This window comes from Phalacrocorax carbo, chromosome 3, assembly GCF_963921805.1.
Source record: "Phalacrocorax carbo chromosome 3, bPhaCar2.1, whole genome shotgun sequence".
Taxonomy (NCBI): Eukaryota; Metazoa; Chordata; class Aves; order Suliformes; family Phalacrocoracidae; genus Phalacrocorax; species Phalacrocorax carbo.
This window is the reverse complement of record NC_087515.1, coordinates 84,789,115-84,810,138: the sequence shown is the minus strand read 5'-3', so window position 1 is coordinate 84,810,138 and position 21,024 is coordinate 84,789,115. Positions and strand designations below refer to the sequence as shown.

The 21,024-nt window shown below is 35.2% G+C and overlaps 1 long non-coding RNA gene across 1 annotated transcript in view; it reads left to right on the top strand.

Annotated features, from left to right (window-relative positions):
• The window catches only part of LOC135312629 (uncharacterized), a 154,054-nt gene that overhangs the window by 76,070 nt on the left and 56,960 nt on the right, over positions 1 to 21,024 (top strand). The window contains exon 5 of the long non-coding RNA XR_010372260.1: positions 4,575 to 4,664. This is a non-coding gene — a long non-coding RNA (uncharacterized LOC135312629). The remainder of the gene's footprint in view (positions 1 to 4,574; positions 4,665 to 21,024) is intronic.

The window sequence follows — 21,024 nt, the reverse complement described above, 5'->3', positions numbered from 1 at the left end:
TCTTGTCTAAGTTGAAATATGGACTGAAATCATTAGTCATGCACACATTTTGCAGAGGCTAATGAAAACCGTTAGCACTGAGTATGTGAACACCATCTTTTGTAGTCTCTGATGTTGTCGAAATCTCAGACCTGAACGGGACTGTGTCTACAGGCACTAGGATAGCGATGCTTAAATTATTAAGAAAATTATGGTGATAAGAAGACAGTGATTAGAAACAGGAAGTCCAAGAGAAAAATACGATATCATGGATATAAAGTGAAAAAACATGTTAGAAGTAACTGTTTCAGCCTGTTGCATATGTCAAAAAAGAAGATCAAGTTGAAAGAAAGACGCTTGTTGATATAACCTGAAAAAGATTCTTCCGCGAGACCAAAGCTGGAATAGATTTGGTGATATTGGCTAGTTCTTCTAGGGTGAGGCTCTCATATTTCCAAGATCGCCCTTTGGAAGCTACTTTAGGTAAAAAAATACTCACATATATAAAATTTATTTCCTCTTGGCACAGTAAATTTAACATCTGACAATGACCCATAGCGTAGCAGTCATAAATTCAAACATGTTATTAGATCAAATGTTCTGATTATCACCTTGAAATGCATACACTAATCTTAGGTGCTGGTTTAACAGAGGGAATAGGATCAGGCTCTAGTACAGAGGATCAAAGCCACAAAGGACCAAGTCCATCACCTTTAGTTGCCCCTGGAAAGTCTGTTGAACTACCTGTATGGTTTATGATTTGATGTGCTTCATGCTGAGATCTGGTAGGGCTACTATATTCCATATTAATGGTAGTATCCAAAAATGGGGCCTTTAGATGTAGCAATCAGTTTTGGATCAGACATGTAGAATTTCTCCCTCAGTTTGGCAAACATGCTCAGCAGACATACAGAATAAGGAAATGGAAAAATCCCCCAGTCCCTGAACCAAAAAACATGGACTGGAAGAAATTACATATCAGAAATGAGAAATTATCAGACATTCAAAGTACTTAATTTCTTAGATACTTGTTGAATCATATAGCATCATTTACAATTAAAATGAAGAAATTGTTTGAAGCTGCATCTTAGTCTTGGTTGGGCAAAAAAAAGGAACCATTCTGTAATTTCTAAATCCTTAGACCCTATTTTTGACTGCCTAAACCAACAATTTTTCCAGCCTTAGATCATTCAGTAAAGTAAATCACAAATACTTTGATCATTATTTTAATTAAGCACAGCAAACAAACATTGAAATGTTAAAGAAAGTTAAGGCTTTATTGCAATGCTTTTATCAGTTTCACCTGTAAGAGCTGGGGCAAGGATTTGGAGGTATGGCTGTGCACAGCAGTGTTGTGAGTGCAGTGACAACCATACATGCCCATTGTTTTGCATCATTAGTACTGTACTGAATCTTTAAAAAAAAGGCAAGAAGAAAGAAAATGCCCACTGAGAATTGTAGCCCCCAGAGTCCAGTCTTTTTTATTACTTCACTTTTTTTTTTTCTTTTTTTCTTTATATAGCACCTAATTTAGGCCACAGACAAAAAGAAAATGTATCTTGAATATGCATCACGGGTTCCAAAAATGAAAAGAAATTGGATTTGGATAGCACTTACTCAATAGACAGATATGATACATGGTAAGAAGGTGCACTGTCTGCCCTGTGATAGATTAAACTACTTTGTAGGAAAATTACTGTGAGCCAGTCACCACCACCACCGTGGCTAAATCTTTAATAAAATTCTGTTCCATATTCAAGAGCGAGGTATGAAGTACACAATAAGCAGAGTGGAGTAGAGTGCCATTTATCAAACCCCAGCTAGGTCTGTAATCTCCTGCTTTATCCTTTTTTAGTACTTTATTTGTCTTTATTGTTGCAAGGAAGCACATTTACCCAGGGCAGTGGGCTTTTGGTGCTGATAAACCTTTTGTTTTAAATTCTACCTGTGGGGTTTTTTTTTTCGTTTTTTCTTCTTTCTTTTTTTCTTTTTGTTTTCCTTTTTTTTGGATCAGATAACCATCCTGTCACTCTATGGGAGTAATTAGTTTGTTTTATTTTGGTGGTCCCTGCCTTGTTACATGTTCTTTCACCCTTCTCTACCTGACCTGACCCTACCTCTCTTGTCTCTATGCTACAAAATAGGATACCAAAGCCTTTAAGACATTTTAAGAAGAATACTTAAGCCTGTGCAGAAGACGGTCTGGGATGTATTGCGTAATGCTTTTTTGAGACTATTTGGCAGGACAACAGAGTTGAACCATGTTGCAGTTGGCCCCTGGGTGGCACTACATGGCTAGACCTGGGACCAACAAAAGCATTTTTGGATAAGGGCAGAAAACATAATTGAAGCAGTTTTCTTTTTAAAAATTAAAGACAAATGCTTCCGCTAAATTTGTTGGTATTTGCTGAATTCAATACAAATACGCAATAATATTAAACTGTGTTCCTTTTATTGAATGAGATTCCAAAATGAACTGTATATCTTGACTACCTGATAATATCTGGATCACTTTTGGCAACATGCTGATATTAAGTACAGATGCAGTAGAAGGGTCCTATGGGTAGAAGTATGTGACTGAAACTGCTTTGTGCTGCCTGCATATGCATACTACCAGTCTGTGCTGCAGCCCTGGGGGTGATTTTTTTAGTACTATTATAACCCTTTTTATTGTTTGAATAGCAGTTTTATGACAAAACATTTATATTCAGCCTGCCTTTGTACTTGACTGAAAGAGAGCAATCACTGAGAATGATAAGGCAACAATGGTAATGATAACTGCATTTATGGAGGCTTACAGAATTTAAACGGGCATGCAAAAATAGACTTACAATAGTGCTCTACCTGCATCTGAACTGGTTTAAGTATATTTCTTGCGCCTAGCCCGTGTTTGCTTATTGATGGAGAAGTTGCCTTTTCTCCCATTTTTCCCCCTTATGGCATTTCTTCTGTATGAATCTTACATGTGTGTACAACAGGTTTATCTTACCTCAGAAAGATGCCATAGTGAGATGGAGGAACATAACCGTTTTTCAAAATCCTCATCCCTGAAATTACTGCTCAACTTAAGTGGCAAGTTTTCAGAGTTTGTGGTTATATGATCTTGCAGCAGAATGGCTGTTACCTGTCTTTTGAGGTCCTACCTCTCATGAAAAATAGGTGATTCTTTCACTCTCCCTTGAGAAGAAGTGAGGGATAGTACTGGACATTGGAAAGTAATCCAAGAGTTTAAGAAGAGTCAATCTATTGCCTGAATATTTTTAAGTCCAATCAATTCTACTTTTGTTTTCCTTTGCTATAGTGTTTTATCTCCCTCAAGGTTTACACAGACATATACCCACATGCACACACACAGACACATTTGCCTAGTCCCTTAAATTGATTGCTTATAGAAGAAGGCAAGAAATCGACGAGAAAGTTCAGTGTGTTTTTTGGGGGAGACAGATAGTTTCCTGGACCTCTAAGTTTTGTGTGAGGGGAACAGAATTTTGCCTGTTTCTACTGTACATTTTATTATGGATTGTGAAGAGAGAGGGTGAACGCTATACATTGTTATAACGGTATTTTAGGGGTAGATTCTAAACATTGTTCACAGGCTGATAAGTAGACTTGCCGATGATAGAGGCTTTCTTACTAAGGAAGAGACTGTCCTTGTGGAGTTAGAATGACAGATTCAGTCTACATTTTTGTATAGTATTTTTCAATATTTTAAAATAATTTTGTCAGCAAGTTATTTTATATCAAAATCTGTCTGGACGGTCTCTTTTTATAAGCCAAAATCAACATATTTTTATAAAAGGGAATGACCATTTTAAAGGCTTTTTAAATTTTGAGCCATACATTAAGATTTTATTGATCTTGAGAGCTGGAAATCTCGACATACCTCAATTTCTTTCATACTATAGTTTTCCTATTATATAATTTTACTTCCTTCTCCACCTATATTTCAATTTTCCGTACTTACCATTCCTTTAGAAGTTGACAATGTACAAAAGCTGCGTGGCAAAAATGTGTGAAAACTAAGTGACTCTAGGAATGTAGGAAGAGGAAAAAAATCAGTTGTGAAAAACAAGAAGTATGTTTTATCTTATTCATGTATGTTGTTTCATGAATTCAAAAGCTCAGTAGCTACACTACATTTTTTAATGTTTGTATATAATCATTACATGTTACCATGTTCAAGTGTTCCTGTCTGTGCTATTTAGGCTTTAAATATGTTTAAATTAATAACTCAAATTCTTTTTTGAAAATGAAATATAGTTAATGCAAACATTAACTTGCTTAAGTTCTTATAGTATTTTACTGGAATGCTGTATTCAAAGATATGTCATTTTCTGCTAAATGTCTTTCTAATTCTTTTGAGCAAATGATACCTTTTCCCCAGGCCCAGCTACTTAGTGGATATTATTGAACAAGTGTCTTTTACAGGATCTAAAAAAGTGCAGCATTATGTGAAAGAATTTTTTTTAAATGTGCATGGACTATTTAGGAATATGCTTAGTGAATATTAAGCAAACACCTGAAGTTCCTGTGCTGCTGCCTAGAACCAGCACTTCATTACCTATTACGTGCAGTGACTTTGAATTTTTTATTAGGTACTGGTCTCTTAGCCTGTAAGGCTTGTGCATGATGTATACGAGAGCGATTTCCAGCGGCGTGAAGCTTATCACAGATCCACCTAAAAGGTAAGGATATTTTTTAATTTTTAGTTCACATGCAGAACAGCTGCCTGCAGAACACCTGCACACAGAGCAGGAACGAAATTTGGTGTAGGAGTTGATTATACATGTCTTACCCACATACAGTAAGTCCAGAAATAGGCGTGATGAACTCCAGATAAACCCAGGGTATGTGAACAAAAAGAACAATACCAGAATATTTAACCCCCAATTTTGTGCAACACTACATTTTTAGTGCTTATTATTTTCAGACTCATGAGGACAAAGGAGAAAGGCTTGAATATATTTTGGATTTATGTAGTCCCGCCCACCTCTGTAGTATTGATATCTATGGTTTAGACAAGATAATTTCTAAACGCAAAGTTGAACTGTGAATCTGGCAGTCAATGTACGCAAAAGAATGAATCGTTACTACTGACATTCCTCGTATTTGCTAAGGAAAACAGTGTTAACAAGCATTAATAAGTATTAAGGAAAAAAGAGAAAAGCAGGAAGAAATGGTGAAGAATTGAGAAAGGCAACTAATAAGAATGAGAGAAGGAGAAAAGGCACAACAGTAAAGCTAGAGGTAGCAAAGTAATGCTTTGATTAATTTTTCACTGAAAATGGCTTAAATGGGCTTTTGAGGGTGAGGGACCTTATCACTTAGGTCACGAGTGATGACTCCTAAGTATATTAGTTTGGGTAATTCAAAATAGGTGATTCAGGAGATGAATGTACCTTAAGAAAGCATGGGCTATGTACAGAATATGGTGATACGCTGATGAGTAAGATGACAGAATTTGATAAAAGAATATAAGGGGTAAGAAATTTTTTTAACCCAGGACCAACAGGAACCTTCCTGGGCTTTGTGTTTCTTGTATTAGCATCATAAACTCAGCAAACCCCATCTCAGACATTTTCGCTTTTTCTGATAGAAATCTTTTCTGGGACTTTGTTTTAGAAACTAATTTATTTTTCCATCTTAATTTTTTCATTCACAGTTTATAAACACTTTTTGTGCCAAAATTTGCATCTTAGTTGTTAACTGTCTTTCAGCCTGGTGTTTTACCTTTCAGAACAACTTATTGCCATTTCTTCTTTAGCCTTATCCACCTTTCAATTTCACTGCTAGCCTCTGTATTTTCAAGTAATCTTTTCACATGTGGTGTTGTGTGAAATACCTTGCTGAAATCCAGATAGGTATTTCATCAAGCATATCTTATTAAAAGAAAGCTATTGGTTTAGTCTGGCATGATCTTCCTGCAATTACTTTATGTTGTATTTTAAAGCTGCAAATGTCCCCTTTTCTTGTTCATATGAAAACAGAGCTGTTATTGATAGCGTAATGAAATCATTGCTCTTGGAAAGGGAAAGCCTTGTCAGCCACACTTTCTGAACAGCGAATTTGGGTCATGCCATTTAAAAAAAAAGGTTTCTTTGAAAGCAGTCTACTTTTGATAATGGGGCCTTGATCCATTCCCCAATCAGACTGAGCATGCATATCACGACAAATCTTTCCTCCATTAAAATCATTTACTATCCTAAAAATGAATTAGCTGAATCAATATACTCCTTCTGATGTTCCCCTGAGGAGACAGGAGCAGCTGCTTGAGCAGCAAGTGCTGTCTGAACAGTCAGGCGCCTCACCTGACGTCGGCAAGGAGGCCACCACTGATGGCACCAGGGAGCAAGAAACGGACCCTTGTAGGGAACTGGGAAAGAGGGTTACTCATAGGTGCAATGGTTTTGCTGAGGCAAGACCAAAAATCAGCTACAACTATCAGAACTGGTAAAGCAGCACAACCCTGAAAATGTATAACAGCAACAATAACGCAAACCCCAAGAAAGCAAGATGAGAAAGAGGACAGCTATTCTTTCCTATGTGTCATCCTCTTCTAACTGCTTGAACTGCTTGAACATCTGTATAGAGACTTAACTCTAACTAATTAGATTAATTTAGTTTAAAGGATAGCTTCTGTAAAATTTCTTACGCTGTATAGATACACAGATACGTAATGCTTAAGGTATTTAATAATGAGCATACCCTCCAGTTTTGACTGTTTTCTTCAAAAGAACAGCAATGCTTCAGAGAACAGGAAAAACAAGGGCAAAAAGTCAGAAATAAATAAGTTGAAAAATTTGAGCTGGATCTCTTCAAAAGATTTAGTGTGCACAAATTAACGGACCTAGAATTTCTATAGAGGTGGTAAATATACTGATTTTTTAAAGTTTTTTTTTTTTTCAAAATTAAATTATTAAGAAAGGAAAAATAATGCCATGGAACACGTATTTTTTGAAGTGAAAAAATATTACTGATAGCTCTTTATGGCTTAGTATTTTTCTTCTTTTTCTGAGAATATTAGTAACTTTTTAAAGAAATACAGTATTGACACATTGAGTTATACAATTAAAGTTTATTCTCAACCTCAGAAGAGCTAATGGTAGAAGTTGATTTGGGATTCTCCATCAAAATTATTATTCAATAGAAATGATTCATGCTTTGAAATTAGAAGTGGCAGTAGTGTAGGTCAATAGTAGGAGATCCCTAATTTAATTTGAAAAATGAAGCCTTCACAATTTTGCAATTAGATAATTGAAATTTTTAAAAGTGAAAAGCTTTTTTGAAGTGTAGCTTTAAAAAACTTTTGGTAATATTTATTTGTTAATTGGTACTAAAAATTGCACAATCAATATAAAAGCATTTGGAGTGTTCTAAAATTACTGAATATAGGTATATGAATTTTTCATAGTTTATTGAGTAAATCAAGTCATTTTCTTCTGATTATTTCAATAGAATTATATTTTGAAATCTAAAATTACTTTTTTGCCTGTGTGCCCATAAAATCTTTCCTAGTGATGTTTGGTTGATGTACACTAACAGCCAATCTTTCAACACATCTCCTTAACCACAGTGGTTATTAGCGTTTCCATCAACCTTTAATTCAGCAGAAAAAGCTGAAGTTATTTCTGTTTGTATGGCAGGGGTACATACTTGTAGCCAAGCTGCAGATTTGTATATTATGAAATGACTGAAGCTGGTTATGAAAATCCTGGTTGTTGGACTTCTGATAATTGCCTTCATCAGCAAATAATATAATTTGCAGTATAGGACACTGATTCCTTCTTTTGCATTTTTTTTCAATATCAAATTGAGGGTGAAGTTAAATGTGAAAGCTATATTGTTTTCATTGGTAGTCATTGGTGCTGTGGAGAGCATGTTTTAGCATTGTACTTTTATAACAATTGGGTCTTTTCCGAAAATCTGTTTCTTTGTTCAGCACAACTTTAATATGTTGGGCATGTCTCCTTTCATCACAGCAGGGGACACTGTGTATTTTGGGATAAACTAGTTCCTTATTAGCAATGTGAAATCTGTTTGAACTTGTTTGCATATGTATGTCAGTTGATAGTGCCTTTTGAGGTGGTAAGTGTTGGGGAATTGTGTCAGCAGTAGTATTTTTTTTCCTCAATAGTTGATTCATATCCTGTAAATACGCTGTTCCCATTATACCTAAATTCTATTTTTATTGTCTATGAATATAGGATATGTTGACAACAGCAAATCAATAAATACTTCTATAAATTAATGGCTGGTATTAATGAGTGAAATGCAAACACTGTAACTCACATTTTGCAGTTTAAAGAGAATCTCCCAAGGTTGCTGTGCTGAAAGCTTTTAGGGTTGTTTTGAATATGCGTGTATGAGAGCTTATTTAGGGAGTTGGAGCTGTAAAAGAACTTAGATTATGTGAGTTTCTGTATCGCATACTCAAAGTTTGATACGTGGAGAACTTGAGTGGGAATCTGTATCACAGCGGGTCAGGTGCCAAGGCTCCCTCTGCAAGTGGCTCCAGCGAAGATACATCGGGGAACTGCTTAGTCTGAGAATCTCGGTCAGGTTTAGGCATCGAACCCCTCAGCCTTGATTTATTTGGTGTAATTTTGGACATGTGTGGAAAGAGAATGCTAGGCAACTTGGGAATATTAGTGGTAAAAGCTTATGTATTTATGTATGTCTGTTTATGTCTTCGATTTACATACCAGTATTCGATCAAAGCCCCACTTCAGATGCCTCACTCAGTTTGTAAATCTTACTCTTTCCTTTTTATTTTATCTAAATGTTCTTGCTGATATAAATTATCACTTGAAATTACTTTTTTTATTTAGCATAGGAACAATCTTGACTGCTTTACTTATGAGTGGTCCACTGTGCACATAAGAGGTGATAGAAATGAGAGTGGGTGTCTGTTTTGTTATTTAGGTAGAAAAATATCTTTTCTTATTTGATTTGTAATCCTGCCTAAAGAAAGCTGCACCACATTCTGTTCCCCTACAAACTTCTCTTGATTTCATGGCATTTTAAAGGTTCGTCTTAACTATTAAAAAAATAAAATAGTTGATCTCAGACTCATTTTTTGTCTGGTAAGTACAGGAGTGACTATGTAGGGAAACTGTTCAGAACCTGCGCTGTTCTGTGCTAAAGACCAGCAAAGAAATAATTCACCTGGGAAGATTTTTGGGTTTTTTAGAAACCTGCCAGCAAGCTTTTCCCTTACTATAGGGCTCACATTTAAACTATTTTTAATGTTGGCTTTTGGCAAACAATGCATCTTTCTCCTTCTCTGATAGAAAGAAACAGCTCTGTAATAAAGAATACTAATTTCTGTGTCTTTCACATTCATGTCTGGGAAGAGATGTAATTTATAGAAGAAAATTGCAGATCATATTATGAACTGCCTAAGAATTTCAGGAAAAGAAACAACTTCTGGGAGAAAACATGAAAAAAAGTATAGGGACCAGTATTTTTTTTTTCAGAAACTTAGACATTAAATTTCCTTTATTGAAATGGACCTATAAAAATACATCTGCAAACATCTGTGATATCCCAAAGAAAATGTTTTAAAATGGAATTACTGTTTCCATCATGAAAACAGAAGTAAGTTTTTTGGGGAGGTCAAAAGATTATGTGATCATTTCTCATTTGGGCTATTTGAAGGAAAGTCTACCCTCTTGAAACTGCAACTCCATCCAAACTGTTATTAACCTAAATATAAATTCACCTACACATCTGCATTGTAAAGCATGTGATTTAATCACATTAATAAAGTATATTGGTGTGGAATTCTGAGGAAACTGATATGAACTGGTCTTTCTCATGGCATGACAATATTGCCATCACCGGGCTTTGAAGTGGCAGTGCCTGAGCTTTCTGAAGTACAGCTGGGATATGCTCCTTTGAAGCACAAGGTTCATAGCATGGGAAAAAATATTCAAGAAATCAATTATTACTCCTGACTCACAGTGTGTTCAGGCTGTCTTTATTACTTGTCATTGAGACAATAATTTGATTTGACAGGCAGATTGGATGTTATTAAAATTAAAGGATTTCAGTTGCCTTACTGCACATGTGAGTCGTTGTTACGAAGATCTGCTTCATGAAGAGAACCAAGACAACTGTGTCACTGGTTTGGTCTGCAGGTAAAGGAGTTGGAAAATTGCCCGGTTTTGTAATTGGTTGGTGAATTAATTGTATATAGCTGTCCACGGTGAGTCTTTACTAATGGAATGCATCTCTCACATTGCTGAAGTTGATATAGTGCACGTTTTTCAGGGAAAACAGGAATTAGCAGTTTAGAGTGAGGGCTCTGTCATGTTACTGGTGTTGCTGCTCTTTTTCTTATCTAATATGAACCTTGCACTACCATTTGGAACCCATTTTAGCAGACACCGTATATCCATATATTCAACAGTAAGCCTGTATAAAATTATGAAAAGAGGAAAAGATTGAAAAACAGGTAGAAATAAGAGAGTAGAAAGAGCAAATCATGTATGATTGCAGCATGCTCTCAGGTAAAGTTTATAAGCCTTTTATAAAAGAATAAAGCAGAAGAAAACCTTATTTGGGGTTCACTAGAAATGTTGCTGGAAAAAAGATTACTTCATTATTTCCACTTTGGAAAAAGAAAAAAAAAAAGCAAGTAGTGATCTGTTCATGAGCACCTATAGAATTATCCAGTTGAGTGATCCTTAAACATACTCTCACTCCAGTTTCCTTAAGTTGTAACTGGTGAAATTGGTACAAATATATAAGCTCTTTTTATAGGAAAGGTTGCCACTTGTGAGCTTAGGCTTATTTAATGGGTTTTTTTCAACCTTTTGGTGAATGATCTTTTATTTCTGCCAAAATATATTGGTGAAGGGCAGCACACTCCACTTAGGGCCTATGTTCTGGGCATTTTACACCAGTCCAATTTTAAAATACCTATTTTCAGACATATAAGAGAGACAGTTTAGAAAATGTCTGATCCTTGAAAGTCCTTCTATAAACATCCACCACCAGCTGGTAAACTATTTAGGTCTCTTAAGCTGCTCCTTTGAATTTTTAGAAATATATGTAGAAGTAAGCAGCACGCATTACTAGAATTTCGTAATATGATTTTTCCTATCAAAGAACATATTTCTATTGTGCTCTAAGGCTAACACTTAGCATGCTTCTCTTTTTTGGAGGGGAGAGCAAATGTTAGTAAAAGTACAGGTAAACCTACCAATTAATTAAGTCTACATGTAATTAAGTAAATGTAAATTGCCATATGCTCAGTATATTTCATAACCCTGAAGATAATAATTACCATATCCGGCTCATAATGGCCTTACTTTCAAAACAGGTGGGATATTCTCCATCTCTCTGTTTTTTCTTACTTGTGGTTTTTTGACAAACACTAAATGCAGTTACAAAATATAACTGATAGCAGAACTATTTGTTCACATTTACAAATGCAGACTTAAAAAATTCTAAGTACTTGTCTTTGAAGGTAAGAGTAAACAAATAACTGATTTTCAATCCATCACATGCAGCCTACAAATTTGAAGGTGAGGCAATAAAAAAAATTTCCTCACCTTTTGAATTACACTCACATGAAATTTTACAAAAGGAAGAAGGAAAATTAATAAATTGTCACTGAAATTTCCCTTTCTGGAAGACGCCATTTCTCTCTTATTCCATCAGACAATCCTGCAACGTCTGAAGGGCAAATATATAAAAATGTGAATGTGATTGACAAAATAGAATTTAAAAAGGAGAGTGAAAGTAAAGTTTTTTAGAATCTAGCCAGCCATAAAAGATGACTCATCAGACTGTGCATCTCAAAACACTTTCGTCTTTGTCTTTGACATGCCCTGAGTCATTCTGTTATTTTCCTCAGTCTCTTTATGGCTATTAAATACTGAAATATTGTAAAATTTAGTGTAAACTATGTAGGTGTATTGATGTTATTTTGTAATCCGTATTATGAACACTGAAAATAGTAATTTGCTCTTGCTAAATTGTTATATAGCTTTACTTATTATGACTTTTACTCATTATGTTTAATAACTGATTCATATCTGTGTTGTCCACAATTCTTTATGATTCTGATGGATGGAAGTAAATGATTCACCTAGTCATCCACATTTTGGCTGCACTTTTTCAATGGCTTCTTTTAGACCGTGTGTATCAGTTTTAAGCAGCAACTTAAGACTACCATAGTTAAAGATTTTTCCATATGTAGTCATGTATCATACAGCACTCCATCAATAGTTTACCCTGTCTGAGAAGTAAAAATACAAATGCGTAAAGTACTACCAAGTAAGAGAGGGCTTTCCGAACTGCATGCTACTAGTGATACAGAAGCCATTTCGAAATAGTATGAAACCTTTCACAGACCGGCTTCTGCTGATCGTAATTGCTGTGGTTCTCATCAATACAATTGATGGAACCAAGCAATTAGATTTCCTGAAAACCTGATCAAAGAAGAGTTATGTATGGACACACAGTATGTATTTCGGACTATGAATATTCCCTTCTGCCTGAGGAAGAACTGTGCTCAGTTGAATTAGAAGGAGCTACAAGGGAGACCGAGCTGGTGAACAGGTTATTTTGTAGTTTTAGCCTCTGAGGTGAAATGAAATAAAGAATAGCAGTTAAAAGGAATCTATTAGGGCAATTATTAATATTTACTTATAAATTCATTCCAACTTAAAAATATTTTGTAGAGTAACTCCTTTATAAAATCTGCTTAGAAGAACCCTTTGGAATATACTTTACAGGCATTTTGAAAGAAGATGGGTTATCCATGTGAAAGACTCACGAACACTTTAAATTCTTAATTTCTACCTTCACCCTTCCTCATTCTTTTGACCTACCGTTTCCCCAGTTTTTAGATGACAGTTTCTACCAATGCCGATAATGAAAAAAAAGAAACACAACAAAAACCTGAATGTCAACAAGAAGATTCACAGAGGAATGCAATCAAAAGTGATGTTGCAAATCAAGCCTAGAATCAGACCATCAAAAATTCAAAAACTTTCAGCTACTTGCAATTATGGTGGTAATTGCTATTTTAAAATGTTTTCCTTCTTCCAAAGAAACTCCATGTTGTTAGCTGAAATTCTAGGTATTTTAAATCACAGAAAATCTTTTCACAGTTGATGAAGACTAAATATTATAGGCAATCAAAACAACGTATTATCTACATATTTTAGCTGATTAAAAAAAAGTAGCTTTTGGAACTTCTTTAAAAAATCATTTTACTATGTAGTACTAGCTAATTACAGCATACTTTTTCACAGACCAAAACATTAGCATTACCTATTTTAAAGCAAGGGATGGTGGATTTTTAAATTCTTTTTAAGGAAATGGAATCTGAGGTCTTTGCTATGATATTTTAGTCCATGTAATCATTCCTTTTCCTTCTGTTGTGAATAAGTGTTTGCAGTGAAGTTTTGATTAATATATGTAAACAACACATATAATACATAAAATTAAGGTTTCTTTAAAAATAGTGTAATTCAAAGATTGATGTACAAACATTACATAATATGAAGCCATTAAATAAAAGCAAATGGCTGACAGTTATATATGGAGTGTAGGAAAATGCTGTTAAATAATAATAATGTAAGAATAATTTTGGTTCAAGAGCAACTATTTCAAAGGACAGTTAAATTCTAAGATTTTGTCAGGACACTCTCATACTTAACTGTATTTTGAATATGGGAAACTGCATTTATTTTTAGTCTCTGATAGTAATAATAAACTATGATCTTGTTTCTTTTGTTCAGATGCTTGATTAATTCACAATTTTTGAAGGATGGGGTTCCATAAAGAAAAGGAAAGTTCTATCTCAGTTTTATTTCTGAAACTTTCTAATTAGAATTTTTCTAGTAAATCTGTTAAAAGTCAGTAATATGACATGATATTTAATAAAGATTCATAAGCATTCTGCTAGGTGTTTTCTTTTAGCGACATTTTATTAGTTAGTAGTTTGATGTCTGAAGAACAGATACTAGCAAATGGTTTACCTTAAGAATCTCTTATAAAGGTAAAGTTGTACAACATAAAATTGGTCTATATGACTAATACCTGGCAAATTTATAGGATTTGGTTTTGAACAAATATTTAGGAAAAAAGCAAGTGGATACTTTTCTAGCAATTGGTATTTACACAGTTTGTCTACATGAAGCAAATGCAAAGGATTGGCAGGGGAATGATGATACAGCACTGATACAACTGCAGTGGGATCAATGAAGCTGGCAGAGCCCTGGGTGGAATTTTCTGAAGTTAGAGGCAAAACAGTCAGAGTAAGCAAATATATTAGTGCTCTGAAATTGTGTAAGATTTTTGGGGTGTTGGTTGGTTGGTTGGTTTTTCATTTGTTTGTTTGGGGTTTTTTGTTTCTGTTTAGGTGTGGGTTTGTTTTGGTGTTGGTTTTTTTTTTTTTTTTTTCCTGGGCTTGCAACAAGAGTGGAGCTGGAAAGTGTCTGGAAGATATGGAGAAAGGAAAGTCTTTAAACACCAAAATAACTGCTGTTAACTGTTGGTATAAAATGGAGACTTTGATTAATCTGTTAAATATCTAATTTTGTACTCACTGATTCATACCACTGAGGCCAAGAACTTCATAAATATTTAGTATCTTTAGTAAGCTTGTGTGACAATTTGAGGCAAAATGAAGCCAATAACCTTAAAAAGAGAGCAAAAGGGTTCACCGGTTGAAACCGCTCAGTGTTGTTTAATCTGCAGTACTAAATTGTTAAATCCTTCAAGGAAGAGAAATCTCATACTGTTGAAAGAGTATTTGGGGAAATGACTTTTCAACATTAGAGTAAATCTGCTAATTTTGAAAATGTGATTTAAATCAAGGCATGATTGTTGGGGATTTTGTACACATAAGCTACACTTGTGAATCATTGCATAGGGTCACTTGATATCTCTTTTTATAAGGCACAGGGTACAGGAAAGTTAGGGAGAAAAAAACCTATTGTGTCATTTTGAGTTTTAAGTGTATGTTACTTTTCTGAGTTCATAAGCAGCTTACTTTTTTCATAATGAAAATGCATGCTAGAAAAAAACCCAAAAATATATTTGGAATATGGCTACATATTTAAAAGCAGACCTCTCATACATCATTTTATGCATTAGAAATAAAGCTATTTGAGCAGAGATCTTTGTTTTGTAGCAACTATAAACCTGAACTTTATTATGAAAGATATACCACTGAGATTTTTCCCTCTTACAAGATGTCTCTAAATCTGATATGACATGATACTGTAAGAATGAAAAAGCAGCCATGATTTCAGATATAAAAAGCCCGAAAGTAAATCTGTAGTATTGCAACCATACTCGGGAAAAGCAGCAGTCATTTTATTCTGTAGAATTCCTGAGCCAGCTGATAGATGAATCACTTTTGACAGTAACTCACTTTTTGACCTATGTGGCAGGGAGAATGTCACAGCAGTAGGAGAGGTTCCGTGATAATTGGAAAGTGAAGGGGACTTGGTGGTGCAGTAGGTTAGTGCATTAGCCTTTCCCCTCTGGAGACCTCCATTCATATTCTGCCTTAGGGTGACTAGTGAAAATTCATGCTTTGGTGTCCTACTTCTGTTTGTACATATGACAAAAAAGACCCATATTTGGTAAAAAATGTTGTCTTTCTTCACTATAAAACACTGTATTGGCAAGGATCTTAGGGCCGATGTACACTGGCAGAGAGCTTAAACAGCCTTTATTCCTGCAACACGTGTCTATCAAGTCCACTCTCCCCAAAAGACCATTCACTGAATATGTTACTAAAGGGAAAAAAGGAAAAGCTTCTCAGTTGATATGCATGAAAATAATGCAAATAATGAAGGAAAGTCATCCATAATACAGAAGCTATGCTGATAAATTGCCCATTTTCATTTGGAATTAACTCCTAATCTCTGTTGCACTGAAGTTATACTTCTCTTAAACTGTTTTACTTGAACCTCCTTCTGCCTAAGATTTTTAAGTGCCAGAGAACTGCCGTTTCACATGCAGTGAAGTGGAGCAGTGATGACATCCAGTGATTAATTAGTTCAAAAAGTACACATTCCCTAAAGGTGTTCTGGGAGCCACTTTCCAGGCCTCTTTAAAAGAAACATATTGCTTGCATTTACAGGTGGTAGGAAGCTGAATATAGTTTGATTATCAGCGATGTACTGTCTTCTCTTACATCAGTAGCGCTTACTCTTACTGCCTTGCAACAAGGGTGGTGCAACTAATTGTGCTTAATGATCCAATGCAAACAGCCTGAATTTTGTCTTATCAACTCCTCCAATGTTTATGTTTTCATCTCCTTCAAAATGTACAACTTCCAGGTTACGTTAGGGATTTGCAGCGATGTGTGAACACCTTAACTTTCAAATCCTCTCAAAAATGTTAGCTCTGTTTACAAGTGTCAGAGAGCTTCCCTCTTCAGACATGAATATTCAGGATGCGTCCGGCCTGAGAACCTTGGTGACTAAAGCAGTCTGTTCAAGGATGAAAAAGGCATCAGGGAAGTAAGACTCACAATTTTATACCCTTCTTCTAGGTAATAGTCAATCACAATTATGGCTCCATCTCTGGAGCAGATGACAAGAATTATCAGCTAACCACAAAATCCAGTCCACATCCCTTTTTGACAATCATTTCCCTCTAACTTGAGGGAAACGGGGAGTAGAGATTAAACCCTACTTTTTCTTTTTTCCCTTCAGTAATAACAAAAAAAGATAGAGGGGGTAAACAGAGAAGCAGCAAAGGATTAAAGGATAAAGACAGGACAGAAGAAGCTTGAACAGAAAGCAGCAGACAAGAACAGAGCTGTCATTTGACTGATAAATCATTCTCTTAATCAGCTGTGCCAGCCGAAGAAGGCCTGAGTAAGCAGCTACAAATGAAGAAGCTTTAACTGATTTTTTCTGTTTCCACTCCTCCAACACACACCTAGTAATTTGAGTTTATACTTTTAATTGTACTAGTTTCTAATAGGGTGATAGGAACCTCGGTTTGAGACTTTTCCTTTTCTTTGTATGAAAAAAACTTCCCAGAGTTGTGAAAATCTTTAAGCAGCTTCTGTGCTACATAAGAGTTTAGATCTCCTTTAAGTGCACTAGATTTCTTCGAGTAGTTAGATTTCTTCCCTGGCTAGGTTTTGTTGTTGTTGTTGCTGGTTGTTTAGTTTGGCTTTTTTTTTTTGATAAAACACCATGGAGCTGATTTGAAGCCCTGAATAAGAAGCAGAAGCAAGACAGGATCAAACCATGACTTTTCCATCCATTCTGATGCTCACATAAGGGAGTAAGCTAAGATAGGCCTTCTCTTGGTACACATGCATCTTGCCAGATCAGCAAGGTCACTCCCATTCACCCTTCACTCGCACCTCTCACCTCTAATTGCAGACCAATATCAGGGATGCCTTTGGGATGTCAGTCTCGTATCCTCTCCTATCCTCTAAAGGTTGATGATAACAGTTTCACAGCCTGGGAGGAGGAAGAGTACCTAGGAAGGTCCTTTTGCTTCCTTATTTCCATTCAAAGGTGAGACTGAACCAGAAACGAGAGTTGAGGCTGAAATAAAAATGAGGAAGGATGAGACCTAGGTTGAGGGGAAAGGGAAAATGGAGAATTATCAGTTTTAACAGGGTTTTGGTAAATCAAAAAACCCTCAAACCTGAAATAGTCTTTGAACTGCTTTAGCAAGTTGGTCCAAAACATTACTTTGCATTTTTAGTTTTTCTTGTATATCTGATATCTTAAACCAAAAGCTTTATGAATAACTTCATAAATAAAACTTCTGCATTATGTACAGCACATTTTCACCATCTGCTCACTTATGCTGTGCCCCATTGTAAGTAAGGTTCTAAAAGAAGTGGAAGATGCCTAGTTTAAAGAAGCTCTGCTGTTATTAAAGTTGTAGAAAGAGGAATAGTACTGTATTCTTATTCTGGAAGCCTACATGAACCTCCTGATGAACTTTGTAGGACTGCTGGTTTTGCTTAGCCCTCTTTTCTCAGAATCTAGATAGTATTTTTAAGCATTTAAGTCTTTAATGTTAAACACTGTTTCTCACTAATAATTGGCTATGCATCCTGAGACAACTGAAATTTTTCTCTATTCATTACTAGGTTATTGTAACTGTCTAGGATTTAAGCATGCATTGTAAGTCTCATTTTTAGAGGTTCTTTTAGCTTTTGTTTTTAATGATGCAAAATAAAAGGTAAAGGTAATGCAGCAATTGCGTTGAAGTGTTCAGATTTCTAGTTGCCGACTGAAGTGTGTGTACTTCTGGATTTGATTTTGAGTTGAGAAAATAATCTGACAACTTATTTTTACACCATTTTAGTAGTGGTATGGTTTTTTATTTTTAAGTTTCAGTGTTGTTAGGTATGATGCACAGAAGCAGGGTGAGAAAGTGATTTCATGCTCTATTTCTCCAGATGAAGTTTTGTGCTTTGCTGACGAATACTGACATGTAAACCCAAATTGCAGCTTCCCAGGTCTAACAATGGTAAATAAAAAAATTGCTCAAAGAAGTCATAGGTAGGCTTTTATAGGCCACACAAAACTTCTGAAATGAGTTAATATGTTACCATGGTACATGTTAGCTTGAAAAAAATTAGCCTTTCTTGGGTTTAGACTCCTAAGGTGATAACTGGTTTCCAAGATTTTTAAATAGGTTGTTTGCTAACATGATTTTGAATTACACTGAAACAAAACAAAAGTTAAAAGAAAAGAAAAATTGATGACCATGTTGGGGATTTCTTTTGGAATGCAATATTCTCTATTATCTAAAATCAAATAAACTTAGAGTAGTTAGCAGGATGTAAAAGGATGAAGTTATCTAATCCATGAATACAGGGAAGTATCAATACCTTTACTTTTGAAATCTCAAGCATAAATCTTTCTATTCGATTACTTAACTCAGAGTTCTACCACATAACTATTTTGGGGTTTGGTTTTGCACAGCAAGCTTCAATGATCAGGAGGTTATGGAATAAGGAAATTGTATGTGCTACTTTGCTACCAGTTTATTACCTCAGGGTTCTGCCTCACAGAGGCAGATGTTCATCTTGGGGCAATTCTTTTCATTTTTTGCTCCCACCTGTCTGTTTTGTCTGTCTCTGTCCAATCTCTGCTGCAGACATGGGAACATCGCTTATAGAATAGCTGCTCAGGTATTTCTGTTTACAGGAAATTTGTGTGGGTTTATTTTAATATCCAAGGCTTTAAACCATGGATGTTCTCCAGATGTTTTATGAATGTCACTGTCCTTCCTGCCTTGGGGACATATCAGATAAGAATGGAAACCTCTCCAGCCAGCCATCAATCAATGGTACCCCATCCACACTCAATCGTTAGTTTACTGTAGTTGGACTCTCTACTGGGTTGATACTTTTTCTACATGTAATTTAGGACAACATAGTTTCACTTGAGGTAAAACAAAGAAACAAATGCTGCATATTTTTACTGGGAAAATACATCTTAAAAAAACATTTCATCCAGCTCCACTCAAAGTCGTTTATGGCTGTGATTCTTGTTTCTGCTGCATAATCTCAAGAAAGAATGTCACCTAATAATATAGTAGAGCATTGTATTAAGCTGGTTGTGTGTTATCTGACCAGATATATGTTTTTGAGATGTTTCTAGTGTTTTATATTTATCTTTAAGATGTTTCCTAAGGTAGCGCTCTGAAGACGGAATTTGATTCCACCAAAAAAGTGATTACTGTGTGTTGCTTGTTTAAGCCACAACTTTGCAGTATGAGAAAAAATTGTAGAGAATGAGAAAAATGAACAAAGTTATTAATTTGATAACAGCAGCACAGAATGTTTAATAATGCATCAGATAGCATTTATCAAAACGTTTACATAGCTGCCTACATTCCTAATGAAAAGCTCTGGGATAACAGCCATAATTACAGGTTTATGATAAAATACCTGAGGCTTGAGATGTTCAGTCCAACAAGGACTAATGTCATAATAGTGTAAAAGTAGGCTTACTGAATGGTCATAAATGTAATTGTGGCACTCTGACATAAACTTGTTTTGGAGGCAAAATTGTTTCAATTAAGAATAATGGAATATTGCTAGATGAAGTAAAACTATGGCACTGGCTGTTCGTTACAGAAAACAACATACTGCGAATAAGAATTTTAAAATTTAGACTGGAAATAACAATTTTATATTCCCCTCTTCAGGCTCAGTTCTTAGTTGCTGGGAATTTAGAAATGGAGTAGCTGTAGGTAAGGATCCATGGGTTTGAGATGACTTTTTCATCTTACACCCTTGATAGTCTTTGTGGCAAAATGTTCCCAGTCATAACTCTACATGACATTAGGGTTGCAGCCAGATTATGTGACTACAGCCAGGTGCTGTATACCTGACAGATTTCAAGAGGTACAGAAAAAGTGTTAAAGATAAGTCTCAGTTTTATGAAGACTCTAGCAGGAAAAAAATTTGACTACTTCTGCAGGTGTTTCTAGCTCTGTTTTCCTTCAAACAAAAGTTGAAGCTTCAATCTTTCATGTATTTAGAACTTTTTAAAGGAATGATTCCTTCCAGATGACAACAACCCCTGAAAAGATAAAAGCTTAAGAAAATACATAACATACTGAAATATACACACATATTGTACCTCTTCTTGCCTAGTTCTCCATGAAATGTCAAAAGAACCTCCTACTGTGATATGTCTGTGAGCTCTGCAAGACTGATTAAATTTCTATATAATATCAATTGTTGCATCCTGTGAACCATAAATTATAAAATTTGTGTTCTATTTTATCACTCCATAAAAAGACTTAAAACTTTTTTCTTATCAGATATGAAGAATGAACTGTGACTCTCATTTTATTTGTGGCAATTTTATGCACATACAGAAACAGAGTGTAAATGAGGGGTATATTCTTTATATATGTGTGTGAAAGACATAGATTAAGAAAGCATTTGCTACACTAAAATAAATAATATTTTGATTTATTCCCAATTTTGTAGTATCCCAAAATAAGGGAGTCAAATTAGGTGTCCAAAGCCTAATATGTAAAGGTCCCTTGAGAGCAGAACAGAGAATATTC